The sequence below is a fragment of the Pristiophorus japonicus genome, chromosome 1, assembly GCF_044704955.1.
Source record: "Pristiophorus japonicus isolate sPriJap1 chromosome 1, sPriJap1.hap1, whole genome shotgun sequence".
NCBI lineage: Eukaryota > Metazoa > Chordata > Chondrichthyes > Pristiophoridae > Pristiophorus > Pristiophorus japonicus.
The window spans coordinates 270,132,134-270,158,530 of record NC_091977.1 but is presented as its reverse complement, the minus strand read 5'-3'; the positions used below and the strand labels follow the sequence as shown (position 1 = coordinate 270,158,530).

General features: G+C 46.1%; 1 long non-coding RNA gene across 1 annotated transcript; it reads right to left on the bottom strand.

Moving 5' to 3' along the window:
- On the bottom strand, positions 1-25,946 carry LOC139247610 (uncharacterized). Its single transcript, XR_011590938.1, has 3 exons — positions 25,741-25,946; positions 287-449; positions 1-53 (listed from the first exon to the last, which is right to left on the bottom strand). It is a non-coding gene; the product is annotated as an uncharacterized lncRNA (long non-coding RNA).
- Positions 25,947-26,397: the final 451 nt, after the last annotated feature.

The following is a 26,397-nucleotide window of genomic DNA, read 5'->3' as shown; positions in this document are numbered from 1 at the left end:
GTCTGAATCATCTTCTGCATCGGCTTCAGCCTTGTCAATGTTGGCCTCAAGTTCTGAAAAATAAAACAGAACAGACAAATGGTTAGCAGCAGAGTAGGGGGCAGGGCGGCATGAGTAGGCTCACACAGCGCAGGCAGCAGGCTCATTTGAAGGACCACGATGAATGATAGCACATTGCATCAACCGAAGCGTAGCTGACGGAGACATCCCCATGAACCGAAGCATAGCTAGCTCGCGCAATACTTAATATTTAGCAAAGCCAGACTGTGGAATTTGCAGGACTTACCCTCTCCCTCAAGTGTGGGCCCAGCTTGTGCAGTGGTGGTTGCTTTTCTCCAGGCAGGACCCATCAAAGCAGCGGTCCCCTATTTCAAGGGTGTCAGTGGGTGCAGATTTGCCGGGTGTCCTCCTGTTCGAGTTCTTTCCTTTTTGTTGTGCGCCACCTTCCTCTGCAAAGATGAAAATATAACTTTTTTGAGAGGGTGTCTTTCTGCTGGGTGGGACATATACAGATGGTCACATTTACAGTTGCAATTCCAGTGAATAAATGAAAAAATTACTTACACTAACTACTTGACCAAGGTCCAGCTACTTCTTTTTGCACCGGCCTCCAAACCTCAGGCTAGTCACTTACATAGTAATCTTCTGCAAGTTGGTTGCAGCATTTCTTTTCTTTGGGTGAAACTTTTATGTGACCTCTGTTGGTGTCCAGCTCCTGCCATCTGCCCTCAATCACAGTAACTAGTGCCTCCACTTCATCCTGTGAGAAATTCTTGATCCTTGAGTCGTGTTGCATATGTATTGCAGCTCCGATTTTTCCACTGAGTATGACAGTTCTCACACACAACTGGCTCTTTAAAAATGGCTGAATGCAGACCGGGAGCTGTCCTGGGCACACACGTCCATAGTAGTCACGTCAAAACTTATTTTTTCTTTTTGCGCATGCGCAGAAGGGGAAGCATTGTTTATTCGGCGCAGATATTAGGCTCCACCCCCGAAGCTAAAGTACAGGCCAATTTCAAAAAATAGAACGGGGAAACTTGTGCAAAACATTTTTTTCCATGTGAGGGGAGAACAAGATGGATGTTCGGAAATTTACACGTCTGCATCTTGAATAAAACTTATTTACAGATCGTCAAACTTAAAATCTGCCATGAATCAGTGCAATCCAGCAGCACCTTAGAATGTAATAAAAAAAAGTGCATTAAAAAATATACCTTGATATATTTGAAAACTTGGAGCAGCTTCAATAATGTAGCAAATATAAGCATTTTTAATGAAAGTCCAATCCTGTGAGTAATCGGATTTGAAATAATTGAAAATGACGTTAAACACCCACACTTAACCGATTGCTCATTACGTTGCTGTAGAGGAGTCAGTTCCTTAATTAATATTTTAAAAACAGCTTAATTTAAAGATGCTCTTTGAAGGCCTGCCAGCTGGTGCAATGAGCGGAAACTCGCCATGGTGATTAATTCGATCTGGGAACCTGACGTGGGCAGAGCTAGCTTAAATTGACGCAAAAGATTGCGGAAACTTGATTTACGCTGGATGTAATTTGCGCTTTAAATTCCTCGATCTTTCTTTTGTGCTGGTTTGGTTGGTTGTAACTGAATTAGCAGGAACTCCAGACCATATTGCTTAACTTTCTGCTGCAATACAATTGCGTAGATTTGTTAGTTACAATTAAGATCTGCCTCCCGGGTGGGATCAGAAAGCTGATGTAAATGAGCAGGTAACTTCCTGTTCAAGTGAATGAAGAGGTTTTAAGATTGTCCCTGCAATTAATTTCTGTTTGGGAGGATGGTGACAGCAAAGGCTGTGATTATTGTCGGTGTTTTAAAGCAGAAATTGCAACATTGAGGGCCAGCAAAGACTGCGAGAAGGTTAGAATTCTGGAAAATAATTAAAGTTACGTGGGTTTTCCCACACATCATTCATAACTTTGTTAGAAGAGGGTAGAATTTACAGTTTTGGGATTTCTGTGGCTCCTCTGACAGAAATTACATCGGACAAGTGGGTGATCCGCCACAGGAATTCCCCCCACTTTGTTACAATCATGCAGACAACCCACTGATGTGGAGAAGTGTGGCATGTTCATTATTTTATATTATTACTCAAAGACAAGGGCTGCATTTTCGGCTCATTGCTGCCTCTGTTTTGGCCCCAGCGGGCTGGTAATGGTGGCGGTAAGCACTTAAGGGCGGGCGGTGAGCTTCCAGCATCCCACCGGGACATTCAGTGCCAGACTTGCGGGAGAGCAGAGCATTACTGCCCAGGAGAGGCAAGCCAGTGTGCAATGCCCCTGATTGTGACACAGGCTTAAAATTTGAAACTTGCCCGATCCATAGCACCCCGTCATGCGTCCTCGTGGGACCGCCTGGGAAAGAGGGCGGTCCGAGTTGCAGCAGACGCAGTGAGGGAAGAATGTCTACTTGAGATAAGTATGATTGTTTTATATTTTTTTCTTTTTGTGATTCATGTGGATGTGGTGGCAGTAAAGTATTAAGAATGTTTTTTCTGCAGATTTATTTTTTTCCACGGAAGCCTCTCTTAGGGCTATTTACCTCAGGATTTTATTTGCTCGGCCAGCCTAGAGCCCTAAAAGAGGTGTGGAACACCTCCCTTAGCGTTCCGTTCCACACTCAGAGCCCAGCTGCTGGATTTTGCAGTGGCAGAGGCAAACCATTGGCCGGCATAAAATTTACCGCTCCGTCCGGGTTAATGCCCCAACTGAGGCGCGACTGAATTTCCACCCCAAGGTGTATTGATTCATAACTCTTGTTTTGTACATCCACATCCTATGAAATAAAGCAACTTAACAATTGATATCTGGCCTCATCTCACCAAGTGTTTACTTAGTCCATCTTTGGAAAGATTGAAGAATGATATGTAGATCCTGCTATCGTACAGTTAGATATTGAGCAGTAAAAACACACTGCCACAACATAAGATGCCCAGACCACTTATGAAAGTGACTAGCACCGTTATACTTGAGAGAATATCTACAGCAGGATCTTAAACTTGTAACTTGGTGCAATGCAATTTAAAAGGTTGCCAAGCAATGCGTAGAACTTTTTAATTTGAAATTTGAACCTTTCTTAATGTTGAGAATTGACACTACAATCTGTGTGCTCTCTCCCAACATTGGTCACTGGTCCTCTAGGCACCTCTAGTATAACTACTCTCTTAGTCCTAGAATGGATAGATTTAAAACAGAAATTAAAGTTAATTCTTAATATCTAATATCTAATTTCTAAATAAATAACAGTCACATGAAAATTTAGTAAATTCCCAGTAATAGACAAGAGCACTGACTAATTTCGCCAAACTTTAAACAGGTGTTACCAAGGATTTACTGTGCGTGCTGAAATTAAGTGAACTGGAAAGAAATCCCATCCATCATTCACATTATTTAAGCATCCATTGTACTTATCCATATTTTGCAGGGTCCGTGTGCCGTAGACATTTGGCAGAGAAACACCTGGCTGGGAATTTCCTCAGAGCTGCTCCTGTTCCACCACCTTCAGTGGAAAATCTTCGCCGAGGTTTCCACTGCGCATCCGGTATGTTATGGCGGTGGAGTGGGAGCAGCTCCGAGGAAATTTCCGGCCCTCACTGAGTGCCTCAGCACAATTATTGCAGGTTATGTTCTGACTGGCTCTTTAATTGCACTTGATCCGGCTGAAACTGTACAATTAAACATGTGCATTTCAGAAAGTGTGCTTAAAATATCAGGAGAATAAAGTTAAAACCCATTTCATGTAATTCAGTGTATTTCCCTGTTTTGTATTTCCAGCATTTTCTTTTCAGTTTTGCTCACTCCAGAGGGGAATCCATCAAGGTGGGACTTTGATCCTTTTCCCTGGGACCCTAATCCATATCCTTGTGGTGAGGGTTATTTACGATGCACGGTGGGCTCTCAAAAGGATTTTCACCACCAACGGGTGCTGGGAATGCCCAGCCACAAATTGAAGCTGGAATCTTCTGGTCTGTGTGATTTCATCCTACATTTACCTACTTTGTCATCAGGAAGTTTATAACCCTTTTTTTTTTAAGTCTAACATTTTACATTTTATAATCTTTAGAATCCAGATGGCTTTTCTTGGGCCAGCCCCACATATATATGGGCAGAATATTCATTAGTGATAATGAAGCTAATATGATCACTGTATTCCTGACCCACTGATCAATAAAATCACATCACATTTTATAGCAATGACACCGAACACTCCCCTTGTCAGAGATCAGTGACTATTGCTCAACCCTGCTCAGTAGAAGGGATTTCAATATTTGGATTTGCACAGAGTTGAATAAGTTGTCGTAGGAAATCTTGGTCGCAGAACTTCATCAATTCATCATCAGACCTTACAGAGCCTGCAACGGAGGGTAGCAACAGTCCGATTGCCAGGATGGACACCAAACTTTTCATTTCAGCTCACAAGTGATCAGCTTCCTTTCCTGTCTAAAACTCCTGCTTTACTGGATCTCTCTACTGATTCTGCTATTTCTTCTCTGTCCTGAACTTTACGTTTATCTGTTCCTTCTCCTTTTATAGCAGTTTTGATCCCTTACAGTTTTTTATTAACATTTGTTCATTTTCTAATGACTTTTGAAGTTTTTCCAATACCTCAAATCTGTTATTTCCGCACTGAACATAAGTACAACTCTTTCTTTGATGAATGTTTAGTCTAACCAGTGGGTGTGTGTAATTGATATCTAACAGTTCTTATGTAGACCACCTGTCGGTGAACCTGCTGTAATGCTGCATTATACTGGATTGCTGAAATATCCACAAGTAAATTAGCATAGTATAGTGGCAGTGATCGCCGAGGGGAGAGGGGGGGGGGGGTGCAGCTGTAATTGGTAAGAGTTAGCTGTAAAGCAGAGTAGCGATTTGGGTAAAAATTGGGTCGGAATATCAAGATGTAGAATCAGTTTTGGTGGAGCTTAAAATTAACGAGGGGTGGAAAACACTAGTAGGGGTAGTTTATAGGCCACCAAACAGTAGTTGAGCCTCCACACGCTGCTCCTTTGACCCCGATCTGCTGATGGTCCTTGCAAGGACCGGCATTTGGCCCAGACCTGCAAGGACTATCAGCAGGTTGGGGTCAAAGGAGCATACCACTTCAAGGTACAGCGCGTGCTGGTGCAGGAGATTGACGGCTGTGAAGAGGACGACTGGATTGGATGACACCAAGATCCAAGTTGCTGATTGGCAGGTACAGCAGGAGTGGCGAGGTCGGGGCGAAGGAGAGGCGAGGGCCCAGGGGTAGCATGGGCCAGCTCACGCTGGTCTCCAGTTGTCTTGGTTTATCCTTGCCACTGGAACAAGACCTAGCTCTGTCAAGCCCGTGTGGTGGCTTGTATGCAACAGCCACCACACATTAAAAAAATCCACGCACAGACATCTCCCACCCTTCAACATGCAGTTCGGGACCTGGAATATTCAGTCCTTCATTGAAAGACTTGTGAACTTTTTGGAGTGGAAGCAAGTCATCCTCGATATGAGGGACTGCCTATGATGATGATGATAACAGTAGTTGTGGTGATGGGCAGAGTATGCATCAGGAAATTAGATGTGCATGTAACAAGAATAATATCATAATCATGGGGGACTTTAATCTACTTATAGACTGGGCAAACCAAATTTGCAGTAATAGTGTGAAGGACAGGTTCATGGAATGAATTCAAGATAGTTTTCTAGATCAGTATGTTGAGGAACCAACTCTGGAACAAGTATTTAGATCTATTATTGTGCATTGAAAAAGGGTTAATTAATAGCCTTGTAGTAAAAGGTCCTCTGGGGAACAGTGATCACAATATAATAGAATTGTATATTGAGTTTCAGAATGATTTAGTTAAATCTGAAACTGGGATCTTAAATCTGAACAATGCAAATTATGCTGGTATGAGGGATGAGTTGGCTAAAGTAGATTGGGAAATTAGATTAAAAGATATAATGGTAGATAACCAATGGCAAACATTTAAGGAAAGAATTCATAATTCGCAACAAATATACATTCTCCTAAAGAGGAAAAACTCCACGGGATTAGTAGCTCAACTGAGGCTAACAAGAGAAGTTAAAGATAGTATTAGATTAAAGAAAGAGGCTTATGACATGGCCAAACAGAATAGTAAGCCTGAGGATTGGGAGAATTAGAGAATTCAGCAAAGGTGCTCCAGACATTGATAAAGAACAAGAAAAGAGAATATGAAAGTAACTATCAAGAGACAAAAACAGTTCGTAAAAGCTTTTACAGGTATGTAAAAAGGAAGAGATTAGCAAAAGTAAACTTGGGCCCCTTACAGGCTGAGGCAGGAGAAATTATAATGGGGAATAAGGAAATGGCAGAGATATTAAATGAATACTTTTTATCTGTCTTCAAGGTAGAAGACACTATTCTGGAAATAATGAGTAACCAAGGAATCAGGAACTTAAAGAACTAGTATTAATAAAGAAATAGTACTGGAGAAATTAATGGGCCAAAAAGTCAATAAATCCTCTGGACCTGATGGCCTGTAGAGATAGTAGATGCATTAGTTTTGATCTTCCACAATTCTCTAGATTCTAGAATGGTCCCAGCAGATTGGAAGGCAGCAAACATAACTCTGTTATTCAAGAAAAGAGGGCGAGTGATAACAGGGAATTATAGACCAGTTAGCTGACATCAGTAGTAGGAAAATGCTAGAATGTATTATTAGGGACGTGGTAACAGGGCACTAAGAAAATCATAATATGAAAGGGAAATCGTGTTTGACTAAACTGTTTGAGGTTTTTGAGGTTGTAACTAGCATGGTAGATAAGGTGCAACCAATGGATGTAGTGTATTTGGATTTTCAAAAAGCATTTAATAAGGTGCCACACAGGAGGTTATTACACAAAATTAGGGCTTATGGGATTGGGGTTAATGCATTAGCATGGGTTGAAGATTGGTTACCTGACAGAAAACATAGTAGGAATAAACAAGTCATTTTCGGGTTGTCAGGCTGTAACTAGTGGAGTACTGCAAAGATCAGTGCTTGAGCCTCAGCTACTTACAATCTATATCAATGACTTTGATCAGGGGACTGAGCGTAATGTATTCAAGTTTGCTGACAATATAAAGTTAGGTGGGAAAGGTAGCATAATGGTTATGTTACTGAACTAGTAATGCAGAGGTCTGGACTAATGATCCGGCGACATGAGTTCAAAATTCCACCACAGCAGCTGGGGAATTTAAATCCAATTAAATAAATCTGGAATAAAAAGCTAATATCAATAATGGTGACAATGAAATTACTGGATTGTCATTATAAAAACATCTGGTTCACTAATGCCCTTTAGGGAAGGAAATCTGCCGTCCTTACCCAGTCTGGCCTCTATGTAACTCCAGACCCACAGCAATGTTGTTGACTCTTAACAGCCCTCTGATATGGCCTAACGAGCCACTCAGTTGTATTCAGTAAGGTGGATCATCAATATCTCGAGGGCAATTGAGGTTGGGCAATGAATGCTGGCCTTGCCAGAGACACCCACATTCCATTAACGAATCAAAAAAAATAGCTCTGAGGAGGACTCAAGCAGTAAAGGGATTTTGACAGGTTAAATAAGTGCGCAAGAATATGGTAGGTGGAATATAATGTCAAGAAATGTGAAATTATCCACTTTGGTATGAAAAATAGAAAATCAGAATATTTTTTAAATGCTGAGAGATTGGAAAAGGTTGGTATTCAGAGGGACCCAGGTATCCTTGTACACGAATCACAGCAAGTTAACATGCAGGTTTAGCAAGCAATTAGGAATGCATGTTCATCTTTATTACAAAGGAATTAGAGTATAAGAGCAAAGACATCTTACTACAATTGTACAGGGCCATGCTGAGACCACACCTGGAGTATTGTGGGCAGTCGTGGTCTCCTTACCTGAGGAAGGATATACTTGCCTTAGAGGGAGTGCAACAAAGGTTAACCAGACTGATTCCTGTGATGAGGGGATTGCCCTATGAGGAGAGATTAACTTTCCCTAGAGTTTAGAAGAATGAAAGGTGATCTATTGAAACATATAAAATTCTTAAGGAGATTGAGAAGATGTTTACCCTGGCTGGGGAGTCTAGAACCAGGGGTCACAGTCTCAGAATAAGGGGTCGTCCACTTAGGACTTAGATGAGGACAATTATTTTCACTCAGAGGATTGTGAATCTTAGGAATTCTCTACCCAAGAGGGCTGTGGAGGCTCAGTCGTTGAGTATATTCAAGACAGAGCTTGACAGATTTTTGGATACTAAGGGAATCAAGGGTATTGGAATAATGTGGGAAGGTGGAGTTGAGGTAGAAGATCAATCATGATCTTGAATGGCAGAGCAGGTTCAAAGAGCCGAATAGCCTACTCCTGCTATTTCTTGTGTTCTATGGACAGTGAAGGAGGTAGTGGTGATCGCTGGGGGGTATTGATGATTACTGGAGAGGTACCGGTGAGGAGGTAGTGTGATTTGGTGGGTGGGTAGAGGTGGCAATCGGTGAGGTGGGGTAGTGAAGCTGATTGGCACGGTATCTGTGGTGATCGGTGGAGTGTGGGGGGGGGGCTGGGGGCGGGGGGGTTGGTGTAGCAGCAGCGATGGTGGGGGTAGCTGGGTCGATCAGCAGCAGCCTGTATTTTTTGAATTCGATTGGGAGGACCACACATTTTTAAAACTTACCTTTTTGATTGGGGATTTGGTCTGTAAACCAACCCTACAGTTGGGGCATCAAGTGGGCTCCTTATTTGCATATGCAAAGGTACTAAGGACTGTTCCAAGTGTCGACACTGCACAACATGTTTTTGGCCTTTACCAATCTGATGGATGATGTAGTTCCGTATCATAATGAGTATGTGCTTTCTGCCCATCACATTGGAAACTTAAGCGACTGCTTCGCATCCGAAAAATGGATATTGCATGGCTGAATTTCTGGGCCTATGTTTCTCTGTGCACCACAGCTGCTCATGTGAATTATGCAATAAGGTGCAGTATTTTGGAGTATTAGAGTCAATCAAATGGTTGCTAAATTTGTCTGAATCTCCTAAAATTAAATAGGTATGGCCCATTTTAATGGATAAATTCCAGTTTGAAAGATTTTACTCCTTGTAATGAGCAATTAACAGTAAATATGAAAACTTGCTGAGGAGTTCCTCGATTTACATATGGGATAATTTCCCATGGTTGAGGCTGACGTAAAGGCAGAAAAGGAAGCCGGCAAAGTTTGATAGGTAAGCAAAACAGGAGATAGTGTCTTGAACCAGGACCGTGAGTGTAACAAGACACCAGTTTATGTTAGACATGAAGGGGGAGGAGCAAGAACCACAGGATTAGATGGTTAATTATTTTCAAAGTTATAAGAGGTAAAGCATTAGGACTCACTACTGTCCAACACAGCACATATATATATATAAAAAACCCACCTGAAATTCAGCAAAGAACAATGTGTGTGGAGACTAAATATCACCAGGGATATAGTGAATGTGTTAACTCCTGGGGGCTAAATTTCAGGCCCGCCACGAACCTGGTGCTCCTATGATTATTTATCAGTTTTTACTGCCGTATGGGAAGAGGTTGACTCTTGATCGATATTCAGGTACTACACGATATTCAGTGCATGTCTGCATCACTGGTTAAGGAGGAAATTAAGGCAATAGTTAGGAAAGACATTAGCTTGGATGATGTGGAATCTATATGGGTAGAGCTGCAGAACACCAAAGGGCAAAAAACGTTAGTGGGAGTTGTGTACAGATCTCCAAACAGTAGTAGTGATGTTGGGGAAGGCATCAAACATGAAATTAGGGGTGCATGCAATAAAGGTGCAGCAGTTATAATGGGTGACTTTAATATGCACGTAGATTGGGTTAACCAAACTGGAAGCAATACGGTGAAGGAGGATTTCCTGGAGTGCATAAGGGATGGTTTTTTAGACCAATATGTCGAGGAACCAACTAGGGGGGAGGCCATCTTAGACTGGGTGTTGTGTAATGAGAGAGGATTAATTAGCAATCTCGTTGTGCGAGACCCCTTGGGGAAGAGTGACCATAATATGGTGGAATTCTGCATTAGGATGGAGAATGAAACAGTTAATTCAGAGACCATGGTCCAGAACTTAAAGAAGGGTAACTTTGAAAGTATGAGGCGTGAATTGGCTAGGATAGATTGGCGAATGATACTGAAGGGATTGACTGTGGATGGGCAATGGCAGACATTTAGAGACCGCATGGATGAACTACAACAATTGTACATTCCTGTCTGGCATAAAAATAAAAAAGGGAAGGTGGCTCAACCGTGGCTATCAAGGGAAATCAGGGATAGTATTAAAGCCAAGGAAGTGGCATACAAATTGGCCAGAAATAGCAGCGAACCCGGGGACTGGGAGAAATTTAGAACTCAGCAGAGGAGGACAAAGGGTTTGATTAGGGCAGGGAAAATCGAGTACGAGAAGAAGCTTGCAGGGAACATTAAGACGGATTGCAAAAGTTTCTATAGATATGTAAAGAGAAAAAGGTTAGTAAAGACAAACGTAGGTCCCCTGCAGTCAGAATCAGGGGAAGTCATAACGGGGAACAAAGAAATGGCGGACCAATTGAACAAGTACTTTGGTTCGGTATTCACTGAGGAGGACACAAACAACCTTCCGGATATAAAAGGGGTCGGAGGGTCTAGTAAGGAGGAGGAACTGAGGGAAATCCTTATTAGTCGGGAAATTGTGTTGGGGAAATTGATGGGATTGAAGGCCGATAAATCCCCAGGGCCTGATGGACTGCATCCCAGAGTACTTAAGGAGGTGGCCTTGGAAATAGTGGATGCATTGACAGTCACTTTCCAACATTCCATTGACTCTGGATCAGTTCCTATGGAGTGGAGGGTAGCCAATGTAACCCCACTTTTTAAAAAAGGAGGGAGAGCGATAACAGGGAATTATAGACCGGTCAGCCTGACATTGGTAGTGGGTAAAATGATGGAATCAATTATTAAGGATGTCATAGCAGCTCATTTGGAAAGAGGTGATATGATAGGTCCAAGTCAGCATGGATTTGTGAAAGGGAAATCATGCTTGACAAATCTTCTGGAATTTTTTGAGGATGTTTCCAGTAGAGTGGACAAGGGAGAACCAGTTGATGTGGTATATTTGGACTTTCAGAAGGCTTTCGACAAGATCCCACACAAGAGATTAATGTGCAAAGTTAAAGCACATGGGATTGGGGCTAGTGTGCTGACATGGATTGAGAACTGGTTGTCAGACAGGAAGCAAAGAGTAGGAGTAAATGGGGACTTTTCAGAATGGCAGGCAGTGACTAGTGGGGTACCGCAAGGTTCTGTGCTGTGGTCCCAGCTGTTTACACTGTATATTAATGATTTAGACGAGGGGATTAAATGTAGTATCTCCAAATTTGCGGATGACACTAAGTTGGGTGTAGTGTGAGCTGCGAGGAGGATGCTATGAGGCTGCAGAGCGACTTGGATAGGTTAGGTGAGTGGGCAAATGCATGGCAGATGAAGTATAATGTGGATAAATGTGAGGTTATCCACTGGTGGTAAAAACAGAGAAACAGACTATTATCTGAATGGTGACAGATTAGGAAAAGGGGAGGTGCAACGAGACCTGGGTGTCGTGGTACATCAGTCACTGAAGGTTGGCATGCAGGTACAGCAGCGGTTAAGAAAGCAAATGGCATGTTGGCCTTCATAGCGAGGGGATTTGAGTACAGGGGCAGGGAGGTGTTGCTACACTTGTACAGGGCCTTGGTGAGGCCACACCTGGAGTATTGTGTACAGTTTTGGTCTCCTAACCTGAGGAAGGACATTCTTGCTATTGACAGAGTGCAGCGAAGGTTCACCAGACTGATTCCCGGGATGGCGGGACTGACCTATCAAGAAAGACTGGATCAACTGGGCTTGTATTCACTGGAGTTCAGAAGAATGAGAGGGTACCTCATAGAAACGTTTTAAATTCTGACGGGGTTAGACAGGTTCGATGCAGGAAGAATGTTCCCAATGTTGGGGAAGTCCAGAACCAGGGGACACAGTCTAAGGATAAGGGGTAAGCCATTTAGGACCGAGATGAGGAGGAATTTCTTCACCCAGAGAGTGGTGAACCTGTGGAATTCTCTACCACAGAAAGTTGTTGAGGCCAATTCACTAAATATATTCAAAAAGGAGTTAGATGAAGTCCTTACTACTAGGGGAATCAAGGGGTATGGTGAGAAAGCAGGAATGGGGTACTGAAGTTGCATGTTCAGCCATGAACTCATTGAATGGCGGTGCAGGCTAGAAGGGCCGAATGGCCTACTCCTGCACCTATTTTCTATGTTTCTATGTTTCTATGTCTCTCCCCTCATTTAAAGGGGAGAGAAGCAGTGATTTTTATAGGTTCGGCAACTGGGCCACCAGGGAGGGTTTCGACTTGGCTAGTGGCCTGGAACCCAAAAGGGGGTGCCAGGCTGCCTGTTGGCGGCCTGGCCAAAACCGGGGCAGTAATTTTACGGCCTATCAGGAAGTTGGCCGACAAAAAAAAACATGGCGGCCGTGGCAGTGTGCCCTCCCCTTGAAGGGCTGCTGTGCTACCTTGCCGGACACACACAAATCAAGGTGCCCCGACAGAAAAAGCTGTCGGGGACACCGTACAGCAGATGAAAGATGTTGGCAGGTAAATTTCATGTGGAGTGGGATGTCAGTGTGGGAGATTGACAGTATGTGCTTTGATGACGTGCTTGTGGCGGTCGCAACAGCGGGATGTAAGTGGGAACGGGCAAAAAAATCCCTGCAGTAAATTTGGATTGTGGTGGCCAATCGACTGGAACGCGGCGACCACTCGATTCTGCCACATGGTCGCCGTAAAATGGCGGTAACGGGCCGTATCTGGATCCTGAATTTCGGCCCCTTATAATCAGATCTGGAGTCAAGGAGTGACAGTTGGACAACAGGAACAGTGGAAGTAAAAATCACAACTTCTATGTAACTAGATCCTTCTGGACACCAGCAGGAGACACAAATAGGCTCAGACAGTATGCAGTTCACCACTACAGCTCAATGATAACTGGTGCCCTTTTTTGATATACATACGGTGAAGCACGAACTGGAGAGGTAATTTCCTATGTAACATTCCCATGTTCCAGGCACAACTGATTACTCGCATTGCCCTTTGTGCTCCTGTAGTCTTTCTTTCATCAACAGATTCACTTTGTCAGGGTGATGAATACCAAGAGCACAGGGACTCACCGATAGAACCCAAGTGGTTACAAAGGCTCTGTTTATGAATGGTACAATAGTTATGAATAGTATAGGGGCCATCCAATTAGCGTACACGTTGTATGACCATTGACACCAGGTGAATGCCGAAGCCTGAAAATGGCACAGCACATTGATTCTACGGCAGCTAATGGTGCAACAGAAGGCATTTCTCCACTTTTGAAGGACCAGTGACCAATTATGACCTGCCCCTTTTCAATGACCAATCAATACCGGCCCCTATTCAATGACCAATCACGACCGGCCCCTATTCAATGACCAATCACAACCAGCCCCCCCTATTCAATGGCCAGGCCGTACAGTTTCAGGGCTGTGAACGGCAGCTCAGCGTTTGCACCACACTGCTGCTTCTTTTACTCTCCTTCCTAGAGACCCACAAGCAATGCCACACAAGCTGCGATGCATCACTTTTACCGTACTAGCTGACTGGAGAAGACAGTTATCCAGTAAGTTCTTCTGAAGACAGTTGTGGAGTCTGTTGTGTATCTGTAAAGCATGCACTCTCATGTTCCACCACCAGGGAGCACATCCCCTGAAGTCCCAAGGGATCCCAGCATCCCTTGGGAGCACTGTATATAAGCCGGCCCCCAAGACCTGTTCCTCACTCTGGAGTGTCTTAATAAAGACTGAGGTCACTGTTACTTTAACCTCCATGTGTTATTGCGTAAAGGTGAGAACTGGGTATGGGGAAAAAAACCAAGTAATTGCTTTTGAGAAAGCCAGAAACATTTTATGCTCCAACAAGCTGCTTGTATTGTATAACCTGTGTAAAAGACTTGTGCTAGCATGTGATGCGTTGTCGTACGGAGTCGGGTTTGTATTGCAACGAGCTAATGTTGCGGGGAAGTTGCAACCTGTCGCCGACACTTCCAGGAGCTTGTCTAAGGCCGAGAGGGCCTACAGCATGATTGAGAAAGAAGCATTAGCGTGTGTGTTCGGGGTAAAGAAAATGCATCAGTACCTGTTTCATCTCAAATTTGAGCTGGAAACCGATCACAAGCCCCTCATATCCCTGTTCGCTGAAAACAAGGGGATAAATACTAATGCCTCAGCCCGCATACAAAGGTGGGCACTCGCGCTATCAGCATATAACTATACCATCCGGCACAAACCAGGCACCGAGAACTGTGCGGAAACATAGAAACATAGAAAATAGGTGCAGGAGTAGGCCATTCGGCCCTTCGAGCCTGCACCGCCATTCAATGAGTTCATGGCTGAACATTCAACTTCAGTACCCCATTCCTGCTTTCTCGCCATACCCCTTGATCCCCCTAGTAGTAAGGACTACATCTAACTCCTTTTTGAATATATTTAGTGAATTGGCCTCAACAACTTTCTGTGGTAGAGAGTTTCTCCTCATCTCGGTCCTAAATGGCTTACCCCTTATCCCTAGACTGTGACCCCTGGTTCTTGACTTCCCCAACATTGGGAACATTCTTCCTGCATCTAACTTGTCTAAACCCGTCAGAATTTTAAACGTTTCTATGAGATCCCCTCTCATTCTTCTGAACTCCAGTGAATACAAGCCCAGTTGATCCAGTCTTTCTTGATAGGTCAGTCCCGCCATCTCGGGAATCAGTCTGGTGAACCTTCACTGCACTCCCTCAATAGCAAGAATGTCCTTCCTCAGGTTAGGAGACCAAAACTGTACACAATACTCCAGGTGTGGCCTCACCAAGGCCCTGTACAACTGTAGCAACACCTCCCTGCCCCTGTACTCAAATCCCCTCGCTATGAAGGCCAACATGCCATTTGCTTTCTTAACCGCCTGCTGTACCTGCATGCCAACCTTCAATGACTGATGTACCATGACAGCCAGGTCTCGTTGCACCTCCCCTTTTCCTAATCTGTCACCATTCAGATAATAGTCTGTCTCTCTGTTTTTACCACCAAAGTGGATAACCTCACATTTATCCACATTATACTTCATTTGCCCACTCACCTAACCTATCCAAGTCACTCTGCAGCCACATAGCATCCTCCTCGCAGCTCATGCTCTCAGTCAGCTACCATTGCCCACCACGGGAGTGGAAATGGCGCAGCCTGCAAACTTGTTGATGGTGGTGCAGCCCGCAGACTTGTTGATGGTGGTGCAGCCCGCAGACTTGTTGATGGTCATGGAAGCGTTTGAAAATGATAAATCACGTGTCACGGCCCGCCAGATTAGGACTTGGACCAGCCAAGATCCTCTGCTGTCCCTAGTAAAAAAACTGTGTACTGCATTGGAGCTGGGCCGGCATCCCCGTTGAAATGCAAGAGCTAATCAAGCCGTTCCAGTGGCGAAAGGACAAGCTGTCCATTCAGACAGACTGCCTGTTGTGGGGTAACCACGTAGTGCTACCCAAAAAGGGCAGGGAGACGTTCATCTCGGATCTCCACAGCACACACCCAGGTACAGTAATGATGAAAGCGATAGCCAGATCCCACGTGTGATGGCCCGGTATCGACTCTGACTTAGAGTCCTGTCAGTTGAGCAACGCGCCCAGAGAGGCACCACTAAATTTGTTGTCCTGGCCCTCCAGATCATGATCGAGGATCCATGTCGACTATGCGGGCCCGTTTCTCAGTAAAATGTTCCTGGTGATGGTGGATGCTTTTTCAAAATGGATTGAATGTGAAATAATGTCGGGAAGCACAGCCACCACCACCATTGAAAGCCTGAGGGCCATGTTTGCCACCCACGGCCTGCCTGACATACTGGTCAGTGACAACGGGCCATGTTTCACCAGTGCCGAATTTAAAGAATTCATGACTCGCAATGGGTTCAAACATGTCACCTCGGCCCCGTTTAAACCAGCCTCCAATGGGCAGGCAGAGCGGGCAGTACAAACAATCAAACAGAGCCTTAAACGAGTCACAGAAGGCTCACTCCAAACCCGCCTGTCCCGAGTACTGCTCAGGTACCACACGAGACCCCACTCGCTCACAGTGGTGCCCCCGGCTGAGCTACTCATGAAAAGGACACTTAAAACCAGACTCTCGCTGGTTCACCCCAACCTGCATGTTCAGGTAGAGAGCAGGTGGCAGCAACAAAATGTAAACGATGGTCGCGCCACTGTGTCATGGGAAATTGATCTGAATGACCCTGTGTATGTGCTAAACTATGGACATGGTCCCAAGTGGATCACGGGCACGGTGATAGCTAAAGAAGGGAGTCGGGTGGTTGTAGTCAAACTAGACAATGGACAAATTTGCAGAAAGCACCTGGACCAAATGAGGTTGCGGTTCAGACTGCCCTGAACAACTCACAGCAGACACCACCTTTTCCGAGCCCACAACACACACCCAAAGGATCAACGATCAGGACCAGGAAATTGAACCCATCACGCCCAACAGCCCAGCAAGACCAAGCTCACCCAGCAGCCCTGCAGGGCCAACAACACGCCAGCCCAGCGAGGACACAGCCAACACACCAGAACAGACATTTGTACCGAGGCAGTCCACCAGGGAAAGAAAGGCTCCCGACTGCCTCACCTTGTAAATAGTTTTCACTTTGACTTTGGGGGGGGGGGGGGGGGGAGTGATGTTGTGTATCTGTAAAGCATGCACTCCCATGTTCTGCCACCAGGGAGTGCATCCCCTGAAGTCCCAAGTGATCCTTGCATGCCTTGGGAGCACTGTATATAAACTGGCCCCTATGGCCTGTTCCTCACTGGAGTGTCTTAATAAAGACTGAGGTCACTGTTACTTTAACCTCCCTGTGTGCAGCCTCATCTGTGTTAGGAACATAATAGAGTCTTTGGGGATCTAGTACTTTTCAAAACATGGAGGGTCTCTTATTGACGTTCAGCTCATAGCCACCTGACCATCCCCGCCATGGGGATTTCACCAACAAGAAGCTCCAGATTAGTTAAGAGAGCACAACCTGCCCCCACGGACAGGAAGGGAAACCATCCTGGGAGCAGAGACCCGGTTCAGGGACACCCCTGTGGCCGTTGAACAATCTATAATAACAATAGTCACTTTTTGTCTGTCCGGGGGCAGGGGGCTGGTAGCACATGGTCTGGACTGAGTGACAACTGCATCGACCAATGGGCGATCAGGGCCCGCCTGGCCTCACAACTGATCAGGGCGCTGAGCGATGGCGCGAATTTTTAAAGTTTGATTGACGCTGGGTCTGCTCCAATGAAGAGGTGGCAGTGGGTGCGGTGGGGCCAATGGGCGCGGGGACGGGGCCAATGGGCGCTGGACATAGGTACGGAGGGTGTGGCCAATGGACGCTGGCCGTGGGCACGGGGCAGTGGACACAGGGGGCGTGGCCAGTGGCCGCGGGCATGAGTGGGTGAGCCAATGGGTGGGGGGGCAGGGCCTGCTCGGGCGTTGTTGCGGAGCGGAGAGGAGCGCGTAACGGGAGTGTCGGGTGAGAAATAGAAAGAGGGAGAGCGGGAGGTTTGTGATAGAGGGGGAGTGAGTGGGAGAGAGAGAGAGAGGAGGGAGGGAGGACATCAGTGTTGATTCTATAGACAAAGGAGATAACAGTCCAAAAATGTACTGTTGCAATAAAGTTACAACTTTGACTGCAAATATTTTGCGGCTCTCTGCTAGTAAGAATTTAATGCATGGCATTGTCTGCTGGGAGCCACTTTCATTCGTTAATGTGTAATCGCGTTGGGCAGACAGATGCTACTCCCAGGCAGAAGTGATTTGTTCTGCGTGACATGATTGCTAATGTTTTATTTCATGGGTCAGAGATGATGGTGGGAGGAATGTGGTTGTGGTAATGGATCAGGTACTTTAAGGAGAACGTTTTGTTTTTCATGATTGTTGAATTACTCCAGCTTCTGCCAACAAGATGGCTGGTGATGGCTGCTCATCTTCTCCTGGGCCCTCACGCCCCTCCTGCCCTTTCTCTTCTGATCAGCCTTACTGCTGTGTCTCCAGGTCCCAGCCTCCGGCAGTTGTGGCACCAACGCTAATCCAGAGGAGCTTCCGACTTGTTATCATCATCAAAAATAAGGGAATTCCCAAAGAATCCTTAGGGAAAGAAGACCAGAAAAACTTTGCAGCGCTTGCGCGAAATGGGAAACAATTAGATTTCCCTTCAACTGCAGGTAAACTTAATGGTGGAGAAATTTGGGTTGAGCATGCCTCCTATTAGCGTCCCATTGGGGCGCAAACGACTTTTTACCCGGGCGTGGTGTTGCTTCCGCGGGAGTTTAGCGGCGGCGGTAACCAGTAGTGCCCTGTTCCACTGTGCCGGCATTGACGACCTGGAGCAAAAATTTGCAAGCGCCCCCTGAAGCTGCACCAGGCGACGCCAACGACAGCTTCAGTGGGCATGTACCGAGCTGTAGGTCGTTCGCGGGACGCTAGTTAAAGGGGAGGTAGCATTCGGAGGAAAAAAAATCAGCCGACTTACCAATCGTGACCCGTTGCATGGTGGATCGCGAGGTTCATGCTGTGATGTGTCAGCCCAGCACTCCGCTTGAGTGCTGGGCTGGTGCAATGGCTCCCTGGTGGTCCAGGTAGGGACCCGCAGAGTAGGCAGCTTGGCCCTCCCCTTTAATGACCCCCACGTAGCGCTGCGCCCCTCTCAGATTCCTTCCACCCCACTCGCGCCCCACAGAGGAAGTAGAGCACATTATTTTGCGCACCACTTGCTCTTGGGGGCGGTAACCCCAATATGGCGAGTGGGTGGGACTTCCACGTTTGGCGCAGGAACTCCCACCTCGCGACTGTTACTGCCCCTAAACGTGACACTACGCAATTTCCCCCCCCGCATTGTACCTGGTTCCTAAAAGCTCATAAAGATTGCTGTTAAATTGCCTGCTGTCAGCTCCTTTAAACTACGGGGCATCCCAGATGCAGCCTTTCTCCCCTCGATGCCTACTTAATTGGGATAGCCTGCACTTGTGACCAACAGAAAGCTATTCGCAAGACTTGACATCAGTTGGCCTCAATTCTTGTTTCAGTCACACTGAGGTGGTTACAGGAAGGATCCAGGCCGTTCAATGGAGGCAGATTCTGGAATAATGGATGTTATGTTTTTGGTATGACCTTACAAACACACAGGCTCTAAGATGGCTGATAACTTTAGGAAGTCCTGTCAGGTGACCTGAACTGTCTCTTTTTGTAAACAACAATGCCTGCAATGCCACAGTGGTCCACTGGGTGGAGCTATATATAATTAAACTTCTCCCTCTTTAAATGAAGAAGTAATTATAACAAACAATCATCATACAGTCGGGAGGCGGGAGTTTGTGAGGCGAGCGGCCTATAAAGGCCCAACAGTTTGAGGAGAACGGCGGGAGGCGGGAGTTTGTGAGGCAAGAGGCCTATAAAGGCCCAACAGTTCGAGGAGAGTGGCAGCATTCGGGGGGCGGGAGTTTGAGAGGCGAGAGGCTTATAAAGGCACAACAGTTCGAGGAGAGCGGCGACAGTCGGGAGGCAGGAGTTTGTGAGGCGAGAGGCCAGCTGCAGCAGGGAGAGAAGGCAAAAAAGAAGTAGAAATAAATCGAAAGGTGGCGTCACAGCCAAGAGGGTAAGTGATTGGCTGGTGATTGCTGAGTAGCTTTTCTTTTTTTTTCTTTATCAGTAAGTAACATTTAGCATTGTTGCCAAATTAAGTTAATCTAAGGCTTAAGTCATGGCAGGAGAGCTCGGACATGTGTTATGCTCCTCCTGTACTATGTGGGAAGTCAGGGAACGCTTCCAGTGTCCCTGACGACTACATGTGCGGGAAGTGTATCCACCTGCAGCTCCTGACGGACCGCATTGTGTCACTGGAGCTGCAGGTGGATGAACTCTGGAGCATCCACGATGCTGAGAATGACATGAATAGCACATTTAGCGAGTTGGTCTTACCGCAGGTAAAGAGTACACAGCCAGATAGTAAATGGGTGACCAACAGGAAGAGCAGTGCAAGGAAGGTAGCGCGGTCATCCCCCTGCAAAACAGATACACCGCTTTGGCTACTGTTGAGGGGGATCACTCATCAGGGGGCAGCAGCAGCAGCCAAGCTCATGGCACCGTGGGTGGCTCTGCTGCACAGGAGGGCAGGAAAAATAGTGGGAAAGCTATAGTGATAGGGGATTCGATTGTAAGGAGAATAGATAGGCATTTCAGAGGCCGCAACCGAGACTCCAGGATGGTATCTTACCTCCCTGGTGCAAGGGTCAAGGATGTCTCGGAGCGGGTGCAGGACATTCTGAAAAGGGAGGGTGAACAGCCAGTTGCCGTGGTGCATATAGGTACCAATGATATAGGTAAAAAACGTGATGAGGTCCTACGAGACGAATTTAGGGAACTAAATTAAAAAGTAGGACCTCAAAGGTAGTAATCTCAGGATTGCTACCAGTGCCACGTGCTAGTCAGAGTAGGAATCACAGGATAGCTCAGATGAATACGTGGCTTGATGAGTGGTGCAAAAGGCAGGATTCAAATTCCTGGGACATTGGAACCAGTTCTGGGGGAGGTGGGACCAGTACAAACTGGACGGTCTGCACCTGGACAGGACTGGAACCAATGTCCTAGGGGGAGTGTTTGCTCATGCTGTTGGGGAAGAGTTAAACGAACATGGTAGGGGGATGGGAACCTCTGCAGGGAGACAAAGGGAAATAAAATGGAGGCAGAAGCAAAAGACAGAAGGAAGAATAGTAAAAGTGGAGGGCAGAGAAACCCAAGGCAAAAAACAAAGAGGACCACATTACAGCAAAATTATAAAAAGACAAGCCTCAAGGCTCTGTGCCTCAATGCGAGGAGTATTCGGAATAAGGTGGACGAATTAAATGCGCAGACAGCAGTTAATGGGTATGATGTAATTGGCATCACAGAGACATGGCTCCAGGGTGACTAAGGCTGGGAACGCAACATTTAGGAAGGATAGGCAGAGAGGAAAAGGAGACGGGGTGGCATTGCTGTTTAAAGAGGAAATTAATGCAATAGTAAGGAGGGATATTAGCCTGGACAATGTAGAATCGGTATGGGTGGAGCTGCGGAATACCAAAGGACAGAAAACGCTAGTGGTAATTGTGTACAGACCACCAAACAGTAGTAGTTGGGGACAGCATCAAACAAGAAATAAGGGAAGTGTGCAATAAAGGTACAACAGTTAATCTACATATTGATTGGGCTAACCAAACTGGTAGCAATGCAGTGGAGGAGGATTTCCTGGAGTGTATTAGGGATAGTTTTCTGGACCAATATGTCGAGGAACCAACTAGAGAGCTGGCCATCCTGGACTGGGTGATGTGTAATGAGATCTTATTTTGCGAGGCCCCTTGGGGAAGAGTGACCATAATATGGTAGAATTCTTTATTAAGGTGGAGAGTGACACAGTTAATTGGGAAACTAGGGTCCTGAATTTAAAGAAAGGTAACTTCAACAGTATGAGGCGTGAATTGGCTAGAATAGACTGGCAAAGGACACTTAAAGAGTTGACAGTGGATAGGCAATGGCAAGCATTTAAAGATCACATGAATGAACTTCAGCAATTGTACATCCCTGTCTGGAGTAAAAATAAAACGGAGAAGGTGGCTCAACTGTGGCTAACAAGGGAAATTAAGGATAGTGTTAAAACCAAGGAAGAGGCAAATAAATTGGCTAGAAAAAGCAACAAACCTGAGGACTGGGAGAAATTTAGAATTCAACAGAGGAGGATTAAGGGTTTAATTAAGAGGGGGAAAATAGAGTACGAGAGGAAGCTTGCAGGGAACATAAAAACTGACTGCAAAAACTTCTATAAATATGTGAAGAGAAAAGGATTGGTGAAGACAAACGTAGGTCCCTTGCAGTCGGATTCAGGTGAATTTATAATGGGGAACAAAGAAATGGCGGACCAATTGAACAAATACTTTGGTTCTGTCTTCACGAAGGAAGACACAAATAACCTTCTGAATGTACTAGGGGACAGTGGGTCGAGTGACAAGAAGGAACTGAAGGATATCCTTATTAGGCGGGAAATTGTGTTGGGGAAATTGATGGGATTGAAGGCCGATAAATCCCTGGGGCCTGATAGTCTGCATCCCAGAGTACTTAAGGAAGTGGCCCTCAAAATAGTGGATGCATTGGTGATCATTTTCCAACAGTCTATCGACTTTGGACCAGTTCTTATGGACTAAAGGGTAGCTAATGTAACATTACTTTTTAAAAATGGAGGGAGAGAGAAAACGGGTAATTATAGATCGGTTAGCCTGACATCAGTAGTGGGGAAAATGTTGGAATCAGTCATTAAGGATGAAATAGCAGCGCATTTGGAAAGCAGTGACCGGATGGATTTATGAAAGGGAAATCATGCTTGACAAATCTTCTGGAATTTTTTGAGGTTGTAACTAGCAGAATGGACAAGGGAGAACCAGTGGACGTGGTGTATTTGGACTTTCAAAAGGCTTTTGACAAGGTCCCACACAAGAAATTGGTGTACAAAATCAAAGCGCATGGTATTGGGGGTAATGTGGATAGAGAACTGGTTGGCAGACAGGAAGCAGAGAGTTGGGATAAATGGGTCCTTTTCAGAATGGCAGGCAGTGACTAGTGGAGTGTCGCAGGGTTCAGTGCTGGGACCCCAGCTCTTTACAATATGAAGGAATTGAGTGTAATATCTCCAAGTTTGCAGATCACACTAAACTGGATGGTGGTGTGAGCTGTGAGGAGGACACTAATAGGCTGCAGGGTGACTTGGACAGGTTAGGTGAGTGGGAAAATGCATGGCAGATGCAGTATAATGTGGATAAATGTGAGGTTATCCATTTTGGGGCAAAAACACAAAGGCAGAATATTATCTGAATGGTGGCAGATTAGGAAAAGGCGAGGTGCAATGAGACCTGGGTGTCATGGTTCATCACTCACTGAAAGTTGGCATGCAGGTACAGCAGGCGGTGAAGAAGGCAAATGGTATATTGGCCTTCATAGCTAGGGGATTTGAGTATAGGAGCAGGGAGGTCTTACTGCAGTTGTACAGGGCTTTAGTGAGGCCTCACCTGGAATATTGTGTTCAGTTTGAGTGCAGCGAAGGTCCATCATACTGATTCCCGGGATGGCTGGACTGTCATATGAGGAGAGACTGGATCAACTGGGCCTTTATTCACTGGAGTTTAGAAGCAACGAGGACAATCCACAACATGCACAGTCCCCGCGGCCAGCCCGGACAGGCTGGAATCACCTCAGGTGGCAGAGACGCATGCCAAGGCTCAGCCACCAGAGCCACAACTGCGGCGCTCCACGAGAGAGCGTCGACCACCTGAAAGACTTAACCTTTGCCACAGAGAGACATAAGGGGGGAGGTGATGTCATGTATGTAACCATCATGCAACGGTAATCTTCATGCAACGGTAATCTTCATGCAACTCCTGTACACTGTATTATACCCTAGAAATGCACACCTTGACCACAGGGGGGGGAACTTGTGGGAGACACTCCTCACCTGTGTTTCCAGGTATAAAAGGGGAGGTCCCACCCAGGGTCAGCACTCCTTGGTCCTGGGAATAAAGGTTAAGGTCACGTAGTGACTATGTCTGCAGTACATGCCTCGTGTGAATTTGTAGTAAGGTGCAGGGACACCATAATAACAAATACAAAAAGGTATGAGTGAGTGTGCAGCTCATCGTGTGCCACATGTGCCTTCCATAGTGGAAAATCTCATTCTGTATGGAAGTGTGCAGATTTCCATTTACATCTCTGTGGCTGTGAAGAGTGGCTGTGTGAATGGTGGGATTAGGTGACAACCACCTAAGATAAAGGATGAGGCAGAAGTGTTGCAAATTCATATATAGAGTGAAACGGATGTTCGTGGAGGGGTGAGGCTGTGTAGGGAAGAAGGTCAGCGTTGCTTGACTGGTCAGGGCATGGCTGCTAAACCACGCCTGAATTTTTATGGTGTCTTCACCAATGAAGACTATGGCCTGGTAGACATAGTGAAGGAGCAGGCACTGCGAAGACTTGATATTTTGTGAGACAGTGAGGTTCACATTATAGCATTGCAACATTAATAGAAATGGTACTCACCCTCATGACCCCAGTAAGGTTGTTGAACTTCTTGCGACATTGTTTCACATTTCTGGTCACCGTTTTCCTGTCAGACACATGCTGGGCCACCTCCCTCCTTAGCCTCCTGAAGATTCTAGGAGCGGACCTCCTTCCAGTGGAAGGTTGGAGGCACCTCTCCACTGCCTCCATTAATGGGGTGGGCATGATGGCAACCTCCTTCCTCCTCCATTTTCTCACTCTGAACAGACTGAGAAGTTGGAACTGCACATGCGCATACTTATCTTATCAGACCTTGAATAATCTGCTGTCCACGGGATGCGCAGCGGCTTTTGCAGCAAGCGCATTCCTTCTAGAGATTTTTGGTCCCACTGCCCTCAGAGAATTGTGCAATGATTGATTTAGTGCTCCCTTTCCCTCTTGGGGGGCTGACACCTAATTTTGCGGTAGGCGGCACAAACTTTCAGGGGACAGTATTGTTATTGCCCCGACAGGATTAACGCCTCAAAATGGGCATGGCCGAATTTCTAGCCATGTATAGTCACACTAACATGTACCAGCGTGGCAAAACTTCATAGCCAGAGTACATCTCTGATTTTGTTGTTTACATTTCATACAGTCTGCTGAAAAGAGGCTAGGACTAGCTTCTCTACTAACTGATAGTGCAGGAATAACTAAGATAAGTATAAATTGAGAATACCAGGGCCCCAAATTGCATGGGTCTGTTTCATGGCACAAACACGGTTGAGTTGAACTCCTGTCTGTCTTAATCCAAAGCCAGAACCCCAGCTCCAGAATTTGGGTCAGGGTCAGAATTGATATGAACAGGGCGGGTGACTCACAGCCTGTTCGGAAGCTTCAGCATCCACCCTGATCCATCAAGGCAGAGTGACCCACATTGGTGCTCCAGGTCCCTTCTGGGACAAGCAGAAACAAAGGACATTCAAGCCCTCAGGTCCCAGCAGAGCCATTGTTCCTGCAGACTGAGGTCATTGACCCTGTCGGATCTTAGTCTGGGAATGATCCACCACTCATGCTACAGCTTCATCAACTCCATTGACATCTTCCCTGCCCCAGCACCAGTCTGGATGCACCCAGTCAGGATGGAGCACTTACTGAGTCACAATGATTTTCTCTGGGTGCAGCACTCAGCACCAGTGGGCATGGACACCTGAGAGCAGAAGAGGGAGGGATGTCCCATTCTTCCATGGATGGTGAACATGGCCTCGGATGAAGATTAGGGAGGATAAATTCGGGACATTTGTGCCATCCGTTCCCAAACGACCTTTCGCTCGGGCACGGTGCCACAACCGCCTCCAGTGAAATTCCACTGGAGTTTAGCGGCGGCGGCAACCATAGCGCCTGCACCAACCGGTAGTGCCTCGCTCCGCCGGCTTTGATGACATCATCATATTGCGCAATGACCCGTTTTTGTCCCGGAGCGAAAATTCGGTAGCGCCCCGTGAAGCAATGCCTGCAACAACTTCATGGGATGCGTACACGGTGTAGGCCGCTTGCGAGATGATAATTAAAGGGGAGGTGGGGAATGTAAAAATAAATGCTGACTTACCGGTTCCGGTGATCTTGCAGCCCGACATTCCGCTTGTGTGCTGGTCTGCTGCCACGGCACCCCGCTCCCTGGTGGTCCAGAGAGGGCCACGTTTCCCGCTCACAGAGTCGACAGCTTGGCCCTCCCCTTTAATGGAAGGGGAGGATCTTATCTACACGGTAACGCTGCGTCCCACAGCGTAGCTGAGTCCTTGCACCCCGCTCGCGCCCCACTGAGCGAGTGATGCAAGATATTTTGCGTTCCACTTGCTCTCAGGGGTGGTAAGCCGAATATAGGTCATAGGTCGGGACTTCCGCGCCTCGCGCAGGAACTTCCGCATCACGGCTGTTACTGGCCCCGAACTGGGTGTTACTCAATTTCGGCCCCTAGGGATCCATATCTTAGCAGTTCAGTCTGAAAAGAATAATGATTCTAGATATATATCTATATATATATATATTATATACACGATCATAGATATCATGTACAAGGATTGGAGATGGTTTGTATGCATATGGTTGAGATGATGAAGTGGGAAAAATCCACTGCTGACATGCAGAACATCCAGGAGCAAGTGACAATCCAGGAGAATTAGCCATCAACAAAATACCATGATGAGGTTCCAAGGACATGATGGACATTCATGTGCACTCTTGAAACTTTAACTTCATAAGACTA